Here is a 17,482-nt window from a genome sequence, read left to right as displayed (position 1 = left end):
AAGAGGCGGCAGCATCCTCCTGGCAAAGCGGTGTCCCTGCCCTGCCTCCACCTTCCCCACTCGGGAGGGTTTTGCCAGAGGGAATTCACCCAGGCAGGGTTGAGATAAGAAGGTGTTTTCCTTCTTTTCAAAGAAGAGGAATTTAAATCATTTGCCCGAAGCCCAGCATGAACCGGTGGCAGCAGCACCAGTACACAGTGTCCTACGGCTGCAGCAGCCTTCCTCCTTATCCTCCCCCTCCTCTGGCCCACTGGCAAGCACCAGTTTTCTTATCACCCTTCTACCCTAAGCTCTCCGGCCAGCATGTGACCCAGAAAACGGTGTTCTGGGCTGTTCCCCAGCATTTTTTGCTGCCTTCTGACTCGGGGTGCAGAACATCCTCCCCACCACCCCAAAACTGCTCCTCACCTGGACAGGCAGGCAATGCCCGCGGGGGGATGCAGCGTCCGGCCGGCCCACGCTGAGGATCTTATGGTGAACTGGCAAAGGCAGCAAATGAACTGGGGAAAAGGTGTCCTCTCCGCTCCCTGTGATGAATGTGTCCTGCCCGTGGCCTGAGACAGAGCACAAAGCATCACCAGATCAACCACAGACCCCGGGGTGGGCACAGTCTTCGGCCTCACCGAGCAGCCCACCTCCTCCTCCTCCCGGCTGCTGCTCCGGTGTGGTGGAGATGGCGCATGAGTTTTATGAAAAATGTTAATTATGTTAATTAGAGTATTAGCCCCTCAGGAGGGCGGAGACTGGCTGCCAAGGACTAGTAATGAGGCTTCAGGGTGTAGCATCCGTCTGTCCTCCACAGGACCAGATCTGTCCACCCGCCAGCAACATCCCACCCCTGCCCCTCACCGAGCCACTCCACTTCCCACCACAGTCCCAGCTCAGGAAAGCTGCCACTGCCACCTTGCATCACTGAAACCGGACAGACAGACCCTGCCAGCGTCACCTACCTCCACTGCCCCCAAATATTTCCTTTATTTGTCACGTGGCCAAACCGAAAGCAGACGGTGCAGCAGTTCCGTGCCCTCCTGAGACCCACAGAAGGAAAACAGCATCTCAAGGAGCTTATTCTCATGGTTGTGTCCTCCCCCATGATGGGAAAACCAGCTGGTGAGGGCTACATCCCAATGGGACCTGCTTGGGGGTGCTGTGCCCCACTGCTACCCGCTCATTTCTCCAGCAGGCAGAAAAAAAGTTCACCACCACAACTGAAACCCCACTCAGGCAGGGCTTTTTCCCTAAAATCGCCTGGAGGTGCTCAGGGCAGGAGCGGAAGCAGCATCTGGAAGGAGTTGTGCCCCGATGGAGTCAGTTGGTCGCTCTGGACCTCTTCCCAGCCTGTAATTAGCCGTTAACATTTCGTGCGTGCCGTGAAAATCGAGCGTTTCCAAAGCGCTGGCGTATGCCTGGAGAACAGGGGCTGAGCTCCCCATCCCGGCACGGACCACGGCTGCCGGGGGGCAGAGCAAGGACTGAAAAACCCTGGGTTTGGAGGCTTTGATGCCAACCAGCATTTGGCTGGGCTGACCCGAATGAAGCAGCAGAGCCCAGATATGCAGCACATGGGGATGGTGACCGCTGAGACCAACAGCAAAAACAAAAACTCCAAAAAGAGGGGGGTGGGTTCAGCCCTCCCCCTTTGCCAAAAGCCATCCAGCACCTCCAGAGGGGAGGTGGGAAGAGCTGATTCCCAGCAAGCAGCGGCAGGTTGGGACAAGCAGCCGCCCGCGGAACGGCTCAGGCGCTGCAGAGAGAAACCCTCCGCTGAACTCACCTACGGGGTCTGCGACAGGGAGCCCTTCCGCAGAGCCAAGGCCGGGGAGCAGCAAGGGCCCCGCGTCTTCCCTGCCGGGCTTATCGCTCCGCTTTCTTTCTTAAAACGTTAAATTTTAACCTTTCTCCTTAAGCTTTCCCCTTTGGAAGGGCTGGGGGAAGGTGGAGGCAGCCTTCTCTGTTCGCCCCTACTACGGCTGCCCCTTTCTGAGGCTCCGTGTCTCAAATCCCCAGCTTCATGCGGAAAGAAATGTGAGAAATGCAGGCTGGCCTGTTCCCGGCCTCTCCTTCCCCACGCGTGAGCAAGGGCGTGAGCGGCAGGCTGAGCCCCAAGGGAGGAGGACGAGCCACCCAGCCGTACTCACCGGCCGGCGGAAGGTCCTTGGTCTTCCAGGAGGTTCTCACGGCGGATGCGGGTCCCAGGTGCCAGGTCCTGCGGGACGTGATCATGGCACGGGGGTCCGGAGCACTGCGACACCCCTGCGGAGGAGCGCAAGGGACAACCGCTCAGCCCGCCGCGGGATCCGGCCGGGAGAGCCCAGGGGACCGTGGCGGGGCAAACCACGGCACCACAACCACCCCGGACCCCGGGGAAAGCCGTGTCGATCCCGGTTTCAGTCCCGGGGCCGGGGTGCCGAAAGCCCCGGGGCTCCCTCCGTGCTCGGGCGGATGTGACATAAACCGTGTCTGTAATTAATTTACTCATTCCTGAAGCCTCTCCGGGCTCCTCCTAACCGCGGGTTATTTATGTGCTGGCTGCAGGACCGCGGGCAGCCCCCCCGCAGCCCCCCCGCAGCCCGCAGCCTGGAGCCGGGCGGGCCCCCCCGCAGCCCCCCCCGCAGCGCAGCGGCGGGACCGGAGGGGGTTGGGCTCGGCGGGGGCCGGGGGCGCGGAGCCGCCCCGCCCGCCCGCCGCGGGGTTCCCTTGTTCTCCCAACCGGCGGCCCCGGGTGGGCGGGGTAGTGCCGGTCCCACATCCCGGTCCCGGTGCCGGTGCTGGTGCCGGACCCGCTGCGCAGAGGCCCGGCAACGCCCCGCCCCACGCCGGTCCCGATCGCGATCCCGGTGCCGCCGCCGCAGCCTAACGGGGAACCGCGCTCCCGCCGCCCCCCCCGCCCTGCAGCTCCGTACCGGGCGGCCCCCGGTCCCCTCACACAAAGGGAGCCCCGGCCCGGACAGGGCCGGGCAACCCAGGCTCGCCTCGCCTCGCCCCCCTCCCCCCGCTCCCGCCGCGGTACCGGTGCCGCCCCGCGGGGCCACTCACCGGGAGTGGGGCGGCGGCAGCGGCGGGACACCCGGCCCCGGCCCCGCCCTCCCGGCCCCTTCAGTACGGAGAACGCCGAGCTCCGCCCCGCTCTGGTTGCCGTGGAAACCCGCGGAACCCCCCGACGGCGGCGGAGGCGGTGCTCCCCTCCGCACCCCCTCCGGCGGGCATGGCCATCGCGGGGGGGGTGGCCCGGGGCACCCCAGGGACGCCCCAGCTCTGCTGCCCAGGGCGTCCAGGTCCTGCCGGGTTCCCCTGACCCCACTCGTCACGAGTCCTGGGGGCTCCCGGGTATTCCCAGTGTGTTCTGCTCCTGATCCAGTCCCGGGGCCGTTTGGGGAGCCAAAGTGTCCCCCCCACCCCATCCTGCTCGTGCCCCCCTCCCGGTAGGGCTCACAGGGGGTACCAAAGCCCAGCATGGCTGCAACACTCTTCCTGGGGAAATGATGGGCATAGAGCCCCCAGCACCACCAAGGTGACCCACACACCGAGGGCCAGAGGGGACAAAGGGTGCCCTCGTCCCCTGCTGCCTCCCCACTGCTCCCAAAGGCCAGCACACCCCAGGTACCGATGCCAACCAGCACTCCAGGCTCACTAGGGCCCCGGGGATCCAGGTTTCACTGGAAGAAGAACTTGTTCCTGACCCAGGGGCGTGAAGGAAACAGCATGGCACACCCTGAGACCACCCTGGGGACCCTGGCATCCAAAAGGTGAGGAAAAGTTGTGCTTTAAACACAATTTATCCAGGATTTTCAGATGTGATTTGCATCTGCCAGGCTGTATGGCACGTGCGGTCACGGCGAATGGCTGGCTCGGGTGACATGAGTTACTCGTGGCTCATTCGTGGTAATTAGCTGCCAGTACTGGGTATTTCCCACAGGAAAGCTTAACTCGGCATTCCTGGCAGCAGGATGCCATGTGCCGATGTCTCACGTCCGCATGCCTGACATCGGGCTGACCCGTGGGGACAGGCGGGCGTGGGGCAGGTTTGGGGGTGCAGGCTGGGGCAGGTTTGGTGCCAGCTGTGGGGTTTGGGAAGGAGAAGGCTCTGTCTGCTGGCAGGACAGGATCCCATCGGCCCAGGGGTCCTTGAGCTCCTGCCTCTGCCACCTGCTCACTCCTGGTTGGGAGGAGGATGTGGCCTCATCCTTCCGTTCCAGCATCTCCCTTTCGGGCACCCTCAGAGCCCCCCAGATGTGCCACCCCATCCTTGCTGCCAGCCTGCCCCATGCACATCGGGGTGCTGCAGAGCACGGAAATGGGCAGGGTGTGTGTGCAAACCTCTCCAACCACTCTCCCCAGGGAAAGGGGACTGGGAAGGGTCACCTCTGTGTCCCCATGCCATCAGGCCGCAGCACGGCGCCTCGTCCCCAAGAAGCCAGCACCATGGTGGTACATCAGCCGCCTGCACCTCTGCGCCACGGCTGCCTTCCCCCTGCAGCCCTCGCAGCAGAAAACACCCCAGAAAACCTCCCAGCCTCTGCAAAGTGGCACTTCCTTCGCTTCAGCAGCATTCCTGGCGCAGAGCCCTCGGCACCATGCGTCAGGGAGTGTGTGTCTCAACACACCGACACACGTCTCCGCAGCTGTGCCCAAGTATCCTGTCACTTGTAGCAGCTCCTTCAGCCCCTTCGGCGATAATACTGACACCTTAAAGGTGCTTCCTGCTTCCCGATAGCGGCTGCAATGCCGTATCATCGCCGACTTCAGTCAGGAGCTGTAAGGGTAAAATGAATGTTTCTGTAAATGGCTTTAGCTGGTAATTAATTTCCTGGCTTTTGAATGCTCCAGGTTTTTAATGGAATCGCAATGATGCGATGCACGACAGTCCAATAAGTCCAAATTAACCAAGCATATGGCTGAATTCCCCCGACTAGAAACGTAACCTGATGAATAAGCACAGAGCAAAGCCTGCGACGAGGAAAGGGTTTCACGCCAACAGCCACGTTCAAACTGTCACCTGCAAGTGACACAACCCCCCTGCCAACCCCCCTCACTGTCAGGGCTGCTTTCTGGCAGCCCCAGCACACCAGGGACAGGGTCCTGGGGACCCAGGGGGTTTTGGGGCTGGATGCACACTGGCAGCCAAGCCCCGCGTCCTGTGGATACAGTGCTGCACTGTGGATCCCAGGAGATGCTGGCAGGTGGGCAGCACCAGAGCTGGTGCAGGCAGGGGGTACCCTGCTTGTCCCCCTTGTCTCTGCAGGGATTCACCTGCGCTGGCTGGGACAACCTCAGCCTGGTCCCCAGCGACCTCTCGCTCTTCCTCTCCTTGGCTGTCACGTCTCCGTGACCTGAGCAAGCACCGGCTGACGCCATCGCCGAAGGTATTTTTAGAAGCGCCGCTTTGCAGGCAGGCAGGGAAAAGGCAGCGAGCAGCAGGGCTGGGTGCCAGCAGCACCCTCCCGCCAGCGCGGCAGGTAGCGGCCGGGCTCGATATATCGACACACATCAGCGCCACAGCCCAGCCACCCCAGCCCACCCCAGGACACGCTGCCGGGGCACAGTGACCCCGGTGTGGGTTTAGCTCTTTGCGTGCCCCAAAAAGCATCCTGGCTGCGACGCTGTTCCATCAGGCCGGTTAATTAGCCTCTGGCTTGGATGCAGGGGAGCTCCAGCCATGGAAGCACAGTGCTGCATGGGGCCTTTTGCCTTAGGCACTTGCCCTACCCTGAGCCTATATTTAACCTACAGTTAAAAAATGCCCCAAATACCGGCAAAAATGCCCCAAACACGGGTAAAATTTGACCCTCTCCTCCCTTCAAGCAGCCGGGTGACCATTCTGGGGACGCAGGCAGGAGCGGACCTGAAAGCCTCTTGCTTCTTGGGATGCTCCCTGTGGGAAACTCCCACCAGAAGCACTAGCCACCGTGAGAATGTGTCCCCAAAGCACAATTAATCATAACCCATCTCATTATCCTAATTTTGCTCCTGCTGGAGGAGGTGAGGGGATTTCTCAGTGCTGCTGCTGAGCTGACATGAAATGCTTACCAAAGCAGGAACGAACTCCCCCCTCACATTCCTACATTGCCATTTCACACCATGACCAGAGGTTTAATTAAGTCTTTGCATGCTTCTGAGAAATGCAATATTCATTTGAAAGTTCACCGACTGAATTAATTCCACCCGGAGGCTCCGATCCCTCAGATAGGGTTGTGTTGAGCTGGGTGAAGAGTGGGGAGCCAGGGAGGGGCATTGTGAGGATCACTGCCTAAACCCAACACGATGGGATGCTGCTGGCTTCGGCAGCAGCTTCAGATGATGGAGAGGGCTCCACAGCCCCCACGGACTGGTTAGACCATGTTTGAGCAGCCCAGGGCAGTGTGGAGCCTAGAAGCTGGCCAGTCCATCTGGGAGCAGCTGCACTGACCCAGCTCATCTCTGCCTGCATCCCACAAGCACACCTCCTTTACATCACGATCAAAGCAGCATCTTTTTTCAACCCCCTCTGTGAGCCACACACAGCAGCAGCCACTGCCTGCTGCAGCTGGACACACACAGCGCTGGGTGTCGCAGCTTTTGGACAGGCAGCTCTTCCTCCGCTCCAAATTTCCTACCTCGTTGCAGAGCCATCGACCCAAACCCTCAACTTCCACATCCCCGTTTAACCTACCTTTGCTCTCTCTCATATTTTTCAGCTGGCTTCAGGTACAAGTTCGGGTGTGTTCTCTAAGTGAAGCTCCATCCTGGGCCATGTCAGAGGCTGGGGAGCTGGGAGCAGCTCTGCTGAAGGCCCTCAGCTCACCTGCTAAGTCATTAATGTTTCATGGCATTAACCACGAGGCTCCTGCTTTTAGAGCACTTCTGGGAAACGTGGCTAAGAATAAGCACCAAGTGCCCTGGCTGAGGCTAAAACCACCCCACAGTGCCCCTCTGCAGGGGGATGCCCAGGTGGCTTGAGTGGATCCAGCAAGGAGGCAGCTTGGTACCAAGTAAATTCCATCCAGGATATTTTATCCAGCAAATAAAAATTAAGGTTCTACTTGAAAAGATCACTGCACAGCAAGCCAGAGGTCCTGGAGCTCCTGATCTGGCAGGAACCCACCGACACTCTCCCTGCATCATTGGGACCTTCCACTCAGGATCTCAGGCCCTTCCTGCAATTCTTCTGAAATAAAATCTTAAAAAAATGTGTGAAGACAGAAGCTGCAGGTGGGTAATTGGGAGTTTTAATTTTTTTTTCAGAGTTTTGCTACTTCTGCTGCTTGTTTTCCCCTCAAGGACCAGCCCCTGCGGTGGCACCGAGCCCCTCACGCCGGCTGGGTGACACTGGTAACCAGGGTGTGCAAAGCCAGGGTTTGACTCTGCCCCTGTGCAGGTAAAAGTGATGTGAGCCAAATCCTTTGAAAAATACAGCCAGTTCTCTGCAAAAACTCATTCATTTTTAGCTCCCTCCAAAATGTGGCTGACTCTGGAGAAGAAACAAAGCAAAAGCAGCAATTCTGAATGATTCAGGGAATAGTTCTGGGGCTGATGTGAGTGGCTGTGTCCTGCTTAGAGGAGTGGGGGGGCTGGAGGACTGTAGGGCTTACTGACAGTATCTAGCAGGTTTCAGCGTGGCCACTGGCATATCAACCCCTGGGCTAAGAGGGAAATACCCCCATGGTCAGAGAGTACCTGCACCCACATGAAGGAAAATGCTATGAGGGAAGGTAATCTGTGTGCTGAGCTCATCCCCACCCTGTTGGGACAGCTGAGCCCGATAAAGAGATGGATATGCAAATGAGGAGGGATATTCTCTGGTGGAATTAAATAGCCTTTCCTCTAACTGGCTTTGACCTGCATAATCTCACCGTGAATCCTCCCCAGCATGGGTACGGCTGGGCTGGTGCTGCAGCTCTGCGTGTCCCATCACCTGGGGGATGCTGTACCACCACTGCTCCACAGCCTTGACACTGTGGCCAGAAACGTTATCCTCCCCTGCATTATTAACACCCTTAATATATAATGGATGTCCCTGTGCCAGCTCCCAGGTAGACAGCAGCTGAGTCCCTCTAAACCAGCCTGGGGATGTGCCAGCACCACTGTGCCAGCAGCCACTGGTGCCAGGGGGTTCCTGCACCACTGTGTCAGCACCACTGTGCCCATTTGCACCCAGCCCCATGTCTCACCACACTACAGGGACATCCCCACCAACACTGTGCCCTGTCTGGCCATCTCTTCCCTGGGTTGCCTTCCCTGAGCTGGAGCCTGCCTGCCCATCCCATCCTGCCACGGCTTCCACAGGGGCTTTCACCTTTAGTTACTGAAACAGGGGTTCTACTCTGCACTGGGGAGACCCCCCTGCAGCGCTGCCTCCAGCTCAGGGGTCCCCAGGGCAAGGGGGACATGGAGCTGTGGGAGTGAGTCCCGAGGAGCCACAGAGATGATGGGAGGGCTGGAGCCCCTCTGCTCTGGAGCCAGACTGGGAGAGCTGGGCTGGCTCAGCCCAGAGAAGAGAAGGCTGCTTCTGGGGAGAGCTCTGAGCCTCTTCCTGTCCCTCGAGGGGCTCCAGGAGAGCTGGAGAGGGGCTGGTGCCCAGGGCAGGGAGAGCCAGGCCCAGGGGAATGGCCTTCAGCTGCAGGAGGGCAGCTGGAGAGGGGCTGGGAGGCAGAAATCCTTCCTGGGGAGTGGGGAGGCCCTGGCACAGGGTGCCCAGAGGAGCTGGGGCTGTCCCTGGATCCCTGGCAGGGTTCAAGGCCAGGTTGGATGGGGCTTGGGGCACCTGGGCTGGGGGGTGTGTGTCATTGCCTACGGTGGGGGCACTGGGGTAGGGGTGTCTGAGGGCCCTTCCCACCCACACCAGTCTCTGGGGATCTGTGATAATTGAGATGGTGAAGAAAACGGCGCTCAATGAATAGGAAGAGTCAAAAAGCAACCCTAAATCTACTGCTAGAATTTTACACAGAGAACTTTCTGCCTCCAGGGGAACAGCTGCACAACCACCACAGAAACTCAGGTTTTTCCAAAACAAAAGCAAAATCTCTTGTTCCTGAATGATCCTTCAAATTCATCACTCTGTCACAGCAGACTACAGAATTAAAAACTGCAAATAAAATGCCTGGGTCTGTCCTGAAAGCAGGTTTTACACCCAAAAAGCGTCTCCTGCTTCTCAGCTAAGCCAGTGGAAGTTGGGGAAGCAACAAGGGGAAACAACGAATTCCACCCTCCTGCAGAGGCTGATGGAAACGGAACAGCACAGCAGTGTGCCAGGCTATTTTAGGCCAGAAAACTTTTAGGTCTACGCCCAATGAATATTAAAGAGCCACAGGCTTTGGCTCTGCTGCCTGCGCCCTGCGCTGAGGGAGCACATTTAATATGTCTTTATGAAAAGGAGTGGGCCCACACCCAAGTTTCTATGCATATGCCTTAGAGATGAGCGGGATATGAAGGGTGAACCCGAGTCCTCTCTGCCAGGAGATCCCTTGAGCAATCCCTCACAAGTGGAAAAGTCAGGAGATGGTAAGAAGAGCCTGGCAGGAGTGTTTATGCAGACTGACAGGGAACAACTGCCAGCTTGCTGCTTTTTATTTTAACTCCTGTGCAAACCTTCTTGAGCTTTCAGGTCTGGTGAGAGGTGCTGGGTGGAAGAATAAAGGATGAGATGGAGAAAGAAATGGGACCAAGGAATGGCTGAGCATGCAAGGTGGGACCAGGGCACTGCGGGGCTCACAGGTCTCTATTTAGCTATTGCCATCTTCATCCTACCAGACCAAAAATGTGCTGCTCAATTAACCCCTTGGGAAACAGCAGCAGCAGAAACACAGAGCCTGGGTGCAAACATTGGGGTGCATTTCATGAGAACTGCTTCAACCCAGAGGCGTTTTGCTGCCTTTCCTCCCCAGCCCTTGTTTCTGATGCAGACTGTGGCCCCATTGCCCCCACCCCAGCTCCCTGCTCTCACCTGTGGGCCAGGCCAGGCAAACCCTGCTCCCAGGCAAGCTTTTTGGAAACATCCTCTTCCACCAGCCAGTCTCCACACGGTACCCACAGGTTGGCAGAAACACTGTCCAGCGTTGCAGCGCTCGCCCTCCTCACCATGGGCAGGGGTGCTCTCTGCAGCCTGCATCCTGCTCCTCTTGCTGCTCCCCTTCCTCCAGCCCTGCACCGACCATCCTGCCAGGGCACACAGCGTGTGCATGGAACCCCACAGCCTTTGGAAGGCTGAGCTCCGGATATGGGCTGTGAGGACCACTGCCACAAGCCTTCCCAGGACCCTTGGGAGCAAGCAGGGCTGGTACAGGCAGTGCCACAGCAGCCCCCTGAGGGTGACACTTCACCTCAGTGCCACGCTCCTGGCACGGGAGAACTGTCTTGGTCAGGGGCTGGGCCAACTCCGTCCCAGTCTCAGGGCTCCCTGGGTGATGTGCCCCCGGCTCCTCTCCTTGTTAAGAACCAGTGAATGCTTTGGTAAAGATGGTCTGTAACGGAGCTCAGTTCCAGGAGGGTCCCAGCAGCTGATGCAGAGTCGGGGTGCTGGAATGCATCCCCCTGCCCTGGGATGCTCTGCTCACTGCCAGCCACCCTGCTGAGCGAAGGCAGCGGGTGGCATCCCGCATCCAGTGACACCTTCACCACCAAACGCCTCAGCCCATGCCAACTCCTGGTGGCTCTGCCCCATCCGTGACCGGAGACGGAGAAAGCAATGTCCCCTCCACTCCCATCTGCCAGCGCATTAAGAAAATGAGAGCTGATTAAAGTCCGTCCCCTCCTGAGCACCATTGGTCCCCGGGGCAAATTGCTGACACAAGCTATTTCGGAGCGCCAGCAGACAGGTGGACTTTCCTCCGTCCACAGCTCTCTGGATTTAGGCTCTCTCAGCTCTGCTGCCTTGAGAAGGTTGGCTCAGGTGGTGCCTTGCCTTGCATCCATCCCACACTATGCAAGGATGCCCGGATGGGATGGAGCTCAAAGGAATGTGCACCCATGTGCTCACTCCCACCTCATTAACCACATCCCGTGGAAGGTCCCCACAGCACCAAAAAGCTCTTCTCCTTGGGGTAGGTATGCTGGAGCACCCCATTTCCCTCCCATCAATCTCCACCCTGAGTGCTTTCAAGAAGGCAGCTGAGAACAGTAAAACCGGGGAGATTTGCAAAATAAACAGCCATCAAACACAAAGACCTGGGTTCCTGCTCCGGAGGGCATCTGCCAAGACACACAGATTGTATCGGGCTAATTTACAAAAGGAAAACCACCCTAATTAGTGTGCAGGAAAAGGCTTTAATGAGAAGCGTGTTAAGTGTAAAAACAAGAAAGTGAGGGGTCTGAGAGGTCAAGTCGTTCCTGAATGCCTGGAAAACAGGAAACAGGGCAGGGCTGGTCCCTGCCTGCCCACACCAGAGCACTGTTTTCTCACTTTTTAGCAATATTTGAGGTTATTAGCAAAGAATTTATGAAATTTGAAGTCTAACTCCCGGTAACAGGGTGGTAACACGGTACCAAACAAGCTCCCAGCTCACCCCAGGGAAGGTTATGCAGCCCTTGCAGACATCTCCCCTCCTTTTTTGGGGGCATAGCGTTGGTTTCATGGCTGGAGTTTCCCCTTGTGAAGGGAAGCCTAGAAGCCCTGTCCATGCCATGAGTCCCAGCCTGCTGGAGCTCTGTAACCATGGCAGCAGAGAGAGTTTTTTATTTATTTCTCTTTTCACGTGATATGGGTATTTCTGCAGCACAAAAGAGCCTCTTATCTAGAGTGAGTAACTCATCTGGCTGGCCTTCATTCCTCTCCTTATTGCTAGGACAGAGCGGCACAGCCCACGTGATGCTCACCCTGGGGACCATCCACAGGGAGACCCATGGGCTGGGATATACAGAAAGTTTGGGACACAAAGGATGCTCACCTGGGCTCTGTGGCAACGGGCCTGCTGGTCATGCTGCACGGAGGCAGAGCCAGCCCATGGCTTCTGAGCCCAGGCAGCTGGAAAGGCAGCTGTGCCCAGCCTGGCAAGAGCAAGCTTGCCAAACTAGAACCCATATAAAAGCGTGAAGGCCATGGGACAGCAACACTGCCTGGATGTTGGAGCCCAGAGCCAGCAGGGATGTCCCCAGGCCACCCGGCAGCATCCCTACCACCGAATTTATCTCACACCTCCAGTTGTTTACATTCCATTCCCCCAGTTTCCTTCCAGATTATCCAAACCCCCCATTTTTTTTAAAACATGAAATAACACAGGCATCTAGGCTTTACTGCTTCAGGTGGTCACAGCACCTCTGGGAGTCACAGTGAGGGGGAAAAACCCACCAACAGCTGCTTTGTGCCCCCAGAGAAGGGAGTGAGAAGGTGTGAGGAGCTGTACAGGCACCAAGGGCAGGGAAGGGGGGAGGAGGCACCCCAGGTGCTGGAGGGAAAGATGCCCCTGAACCCCTGGAGAAACCCATGGTGGAGCGGGTGTCCCCCACAGCCCATGGAAAAAGCCCAGACCCCACCTGCAGCCCGGGGAGAGGCCCCACACTGGAGCAGGGGGAGACAGACAGGAGATGCTGTGACCTGTGTTGGAGCGAGCTCCTGGCAGTGAAACCTGCAGCCCATGGAGAGCGAGAGCCCCACGCTGGAGCAGGTTCGCTGGGGGGACTTGTGACCCTGTGGGGGACCAGGCTGGAGCCTGAGAGACTGAGAGACATTGTGACTGATGACTGCACCCATAGCAGTGACCCACGCTGGGGCAGCTGGGGAAGAGCTGAAGCCCTGTGGGAAAGGACTCACACTGGAGAAGTTCCTGGAGGACTGTCTGCTGTGGGTGGGACCCCACGGTGCAGCAGGGGCAGGGGGTGAGGAATGAATGCCTCCCCCCACCAGCAAAGGGGAGAACATCTCATCAGGAACTGACCCAAACCCCCATTCCCCCCGTCTCTTCCCCCCTGTGCCACAATGGGGAGAGAAGAAGGGAGCAAAATCATGGATAACGTTGAGTCTGTGAAGAAGGGCGGTGTGGGGGGAGCTGCTTTAGGATCTGGTTTTGCTTCTCATCACCCGACTCACTGTGTGTAGTGTAGTGTAATAAGTTAGATGCAGTTTTTTTGCTTTTTATTCCATGTTCTGTTCTGCCCGTGACGCTCATTACAGGATGATCTCTCCCTGGCCTGAGCTCCACTCCTCAGCCTCACAATATGTATTTTCTCCCCTGTCCAGCGGAAAAGGGAGTGATGGAGCAGCTTTGGTGGGTGTCTGACCTCCAGCCAGAGTCAAACCACGATAGGGAAGAATGAGAAAAGGGAAAGCATCACCCAGTGCAAGCTAAGCCTGAGCTGCTGTAAATAAATTCTGGTGGGGGCACCTGTTGGCTTGTGTGACCCCTTCCAAAGGCAGAAGTCTGGCTTTTTTTGGGGCATTAACTCCAGTGGGACCGTTGCTGCATGGAAAAGGAGCTGTATGCTCAGGCCAGGGGGGACCAGACCTGTGTTAGCTCAGTTTTGGGGGTAAATAGAAGGGATTTAGAAGGCCATTTAATTGAACCATGACTCAAAGCAGAGCTACGCAAATTAAAATTAAATATATATATGGAAAAAGCGTTTTGTAGACTGATCCTAAAATGAAGATCATGTGCTGCTGGTGAAGGTCTCTAGGCTCCAAGTGCTTCATTTTATTTCAAGCTTTCTAATTAATCTCCATTTAACTTGGCTTTCCCCTCACTTCCCCTGCAATTTCTTTCTAGACCTGAGTCTAATCCCCAAACCTGCTTATTTGTTTTTACTTTCATTACAACCTTAGCAGTGATTAACCTGCAAGTGCACTTAATCTTTTTAAAAGATTGCTCTGGCTATAAATACAGAGAAGACACCTGCCCCATTTCAATCCAGAGGAAAACTACCTCCTCCACTGTGGGATGTCTACAGTGGCTTATATTATTCCTTTTGCAAGCCAGACATGTTTGTCTTCTCCAGCTTCATACAGACCATTACATCAGTATTTCAGAGAAGCATGGGGCACAAGGAATGTGAATACCCCTCAGTGTAAAGTTGTGAGAGAGTGTGTGTGTGTATATATGTATATATATAGTATCTATCTAGATAAAAGTAGTAATTTTATATATTAAAACAGTACTACAAAGCCTCCAGTAAGCATGTTACTGAGGATAGTGAGGCAAAACCTAATGCAGCAATACAGATCCAACCACAGTTCTGCTTCTTCCTCCAGCAGTTAGCTGTTCCCCTTATTTCACTCAAAAGCAACAACAGTTACAATATCATTGCAGGAAAACCTGGTTTCTGTGGCTCCAGACCTCTGAGAAACCCGTTCCTGGAGGAACAATGCAGTATTTCCAGGGTGCTGGACTGCAGCTGCCCAGCAAGATCCCTGAATACTCCATTAATATTGTTAGAGGATCTCATATTGGGTTGGTCCAACACTTGAGGACATGGAGGTGGAACAAAAGCTCATATGAAAAGCAGGAAAGGTACACAGAGTGTTCCTGAATCCATGGGGGACGTCACAAGGGCAGGGGAAGGAATGGACCTGTGATAAGGACGTGCTGTGAGATATTGTAACAGGAATAATGCAAAGGGAGCCCATTGCCCATAGAGCAGCACTGGCCAAGGAATGGAGTTATGAAATCCATGGGGAAGACAATTTACAGCAACCCCCAAAACATGAGGCACCAACTGAGCTGCCCATGGCTACAGCCTACCTGTCATGTCTAAATAGCCCCACCCTGGGCTGCATCACCAGAAGGGTGGCCAGCAGATGGGAGAGGGGATTCTCCCCCTCTGCTCTGCTCTGGTGAGACCCCACTGCAGTGCTGTGTCCAGCTTGGGGGTCCACAGGACACAAGGACATGGACCTCTTGGGGTGGGGCCAGTGGAGGCCACAAGGATGATCAGAGGGCTGGAGCAGCTCTGCTGTGAGACAGGCTAGGAGAGCTGGGCTGGTTCAGCCTGGAGAAGAGAAGGCTGCTTCTGGGGAGAGCTCCAAGACCCTTCTTGTCCCTGAAGGACCTACAGGAGAGCTGGGCAGGGCTGTTTGTAGGGCAGGGAGTGATGGGATGAGGGGTGGTGGTTTAAACTAGAGCAGGGCAGGTTTACATGAGACGAGAGGAAGAAGTTCTTCTCTCTGAGGTGGTGAGACCCTGGCACAGGTTGCCCAGAGAGGTGGTGGAGGCCACGTCCCTGGAGACATTCAAGGTCAGGCTTGATAGAGCTCTGGGCAACCTGATCTAGTTGAAGGTGTCCCTGCTCGCTGCAGGAGGTAGGTCTAGATGGCCTTTGAAGGGCCCTTCCAACCTAACACATCCTATGATTTGATGATTCTACAGTAAATAGAGCTGAGCTCAACTCTCCAACCCAGTCTGTAAGCCCAACCCTACCTTGACCTTAATTATTACCTGGAAAATAATCTCTCTAAAGAACTAAAGCCACAAACAGATCACAGAGGAGGATAATTTCAAATCTCCTTGTGGTTCCAGAATTACCAGTTATGTATCCATCCACCACTGTCTAATGCTCCATGTTGAAAACTAAGGTCTTGGTGCAAGCATTTGCCGTTTAAGAAAGCTTCTCCCCCTCCTTCTGGTGATTAAAAATACATAAACAATAGTTCTCCTACTAACATTAGCTGACATCTGAGCCTCTAAAATGTTTATTGGGAAAAATCTGTGAAATTCCCTGGCTCTATCAGTGCCTCGGTGAGCAAAGGGATGGAAAACAACTGTAACTTTGAAATAAAGCCACAGGCAGTGGACAGCAATCTCCATTGTGTTTACTGTAGATAGAGTGAATGATGAAAGCCATTCCAGCCCAGTATTTATTTAAACTCTTCTGCTAAACCTTATCAAATTGGAGCAGCAAATCAGAAACCCAGTTTGATTTTTCGCACGTTTCCTGGCTTCATTATGTAAATATTTATATAGTGGGAAAAAAGCCAAGCAAACCCACAGAACCTTGTGCCTCACACTGAAACCTTCTACCCAGCAGGAAACCACCTGCCAATGACAGAGGACAAGAAATCTTGCGGGACATTTGGGTGAGTCCAGGTTTTTCCCTGCAATGTCAAGGGCAGTGGAGGCTTCAGACCCTCCTGCAATATATTCGAGCTCATTAAATGTGTTTGAAAGAGACCATGGCATCATTAATTAACACTAACATAGGTTTTGGCTTTTTCCACCACAGAAAACTGCCTATTTTGCAATAAAATGGGGAGAAAAAGACAACAAAATAAGAAAAAGCTGTAGGAGGTGAAGCTCAGCCCCAGGCTGCTGATGGGAAGAGGGATCACCCACGTACGGGGGCGATGCCAGCGCTGACACCCTTCCCGAGCAGCCAGAGCATCTCATGGCCAGACCTGTGAAACCTGCAGCACCGCTCATGGCATTCTCTGAACACCTGGGAAATCCCTCAGCTGTGGCAAAACCTGCCCCAGGTTTTCCTCCAGAGGATGGAAACTGTGGTCTCTCAGTGGAGTGAGGACCTGGCCAGCCGAAACCTCATGGAGGCTCCGTGTTGTCTCACCCAGCACCACCTTCTCGCCACCTCTCAGCTTGCCAGCAGCTCGCTCTGGTTGCTGCTGGGTTAGAGGAGGATGAGGAACAAATGGTGCTGGAGGAAGACTGGACACCTCAAGTCATCAGCTGGGTAAGCTGGCTGCTAGCCATCCTTCCCATCCAGCACCTGGTCCTGGTTCAGCTGGGACCAGTGCCTTCACAAGCACCCCGTGGCAGAGATGAGCAAGACCAGAGTGGCTGCTCTGTGGGAGACATGGCCAAGAGACAACCAAGTGGCTAAAAGGGGCTGGGAACTGGCTGCTGAAGCAGTGCAGGCTGCTGAGGTCCAGCAGGAGCACAGGGGACGTGCACACTTGCTTGTACTCTGTGGGGTCTCAAGCATGTTCCCAGCACTGGCTGGGGCAGGAGACAAACACGGCTTCTCCCTTCCCACACTCGGTTTATCCATCCTGGCAGCAGCAGGTTGGCACACCTGTGGAGACCCAGAGCTGGAAGGGATCTCCAGGAACATCTCATCCTTGGAAGATGCTTATCAAATCTCACCATAACAGCCACCAGCAATGGAAACCCCACCACCTTCCTGAGGTGGACAGCTGGCAGGAAGCCCTCTTCCCAGCAGCAAACCTGAGGTGGTCTTGGCACCACGGAGGGACCCTCAAGCATCTTGCAGTCTATGGACACCAGGATGGACCTCGGCCTTCCGATGACAGAGTCATTCAGTGTGTGCTCAAGCTTGTGAGCACAGTTCACATCCTTTTTGGATGAATCACTCTCTGGCAGCTGCTGACAACCTTGAGTCCAACGGAGAAACCTGGCTGGGTTTTTTTTCCCCTGGTTGTTTCTGGCCAAGCGGTGACTCAGCTGTCAGAGGTGAATAACTCTTCTCGCTTTATCTGAACACTCATTAACTACCCAGAGCTGTAAAAAGCCATTTCTTCTCTCCATCAGGCTAGATTCTGAAGCAAGAGTGCTGGCCTGGGATTTAGTAGGAATATTCATAAAGATGCCCAACAAGAATAGCTCTCCAGAGC

At 55.6% G+C, this 17,482-nt stretch overlaps 1 long non-coding RNA gene across 1 annotated transcript; it reads right to left on the bottom strand.

The window, feature by feature from the left end:
• Positions 1 to 540: 540 nt before the first annotated feature.
• LOC311196579 lies at positions 541 to 6,791 on the bottom strand. The gene is made up of 3 exons (XR_014617587.1): positions 6,650 to 6,791; positions 2,139 to 2,253; positions 541 to 554 (listed from the first exon to the last, which is right to left on the bottom strand). It is a non-coding gene; the product is annotated as an uncharacterized lncRNA (long non-coding RNA).
• Positions 6,792 to 17,482: the final 10,691 nt, after the last annotated feature.

Source organism: Gallinula chloropus (genome assembly GCF_964237585.1).
Source record: "Gallinula chloropus genome assembly, chromosome: 13".
NCBI lineage: Eukaryota > Metazoa > Chordata > Aves > Gruiformes > Rallidae > Gallinula > Gallinula chloropus.
The sequence above is the reverse complement of the archived record's forward strand: the minus strand, read 5'-3'. Positions and strand labels throughout refer to the sequence as shown.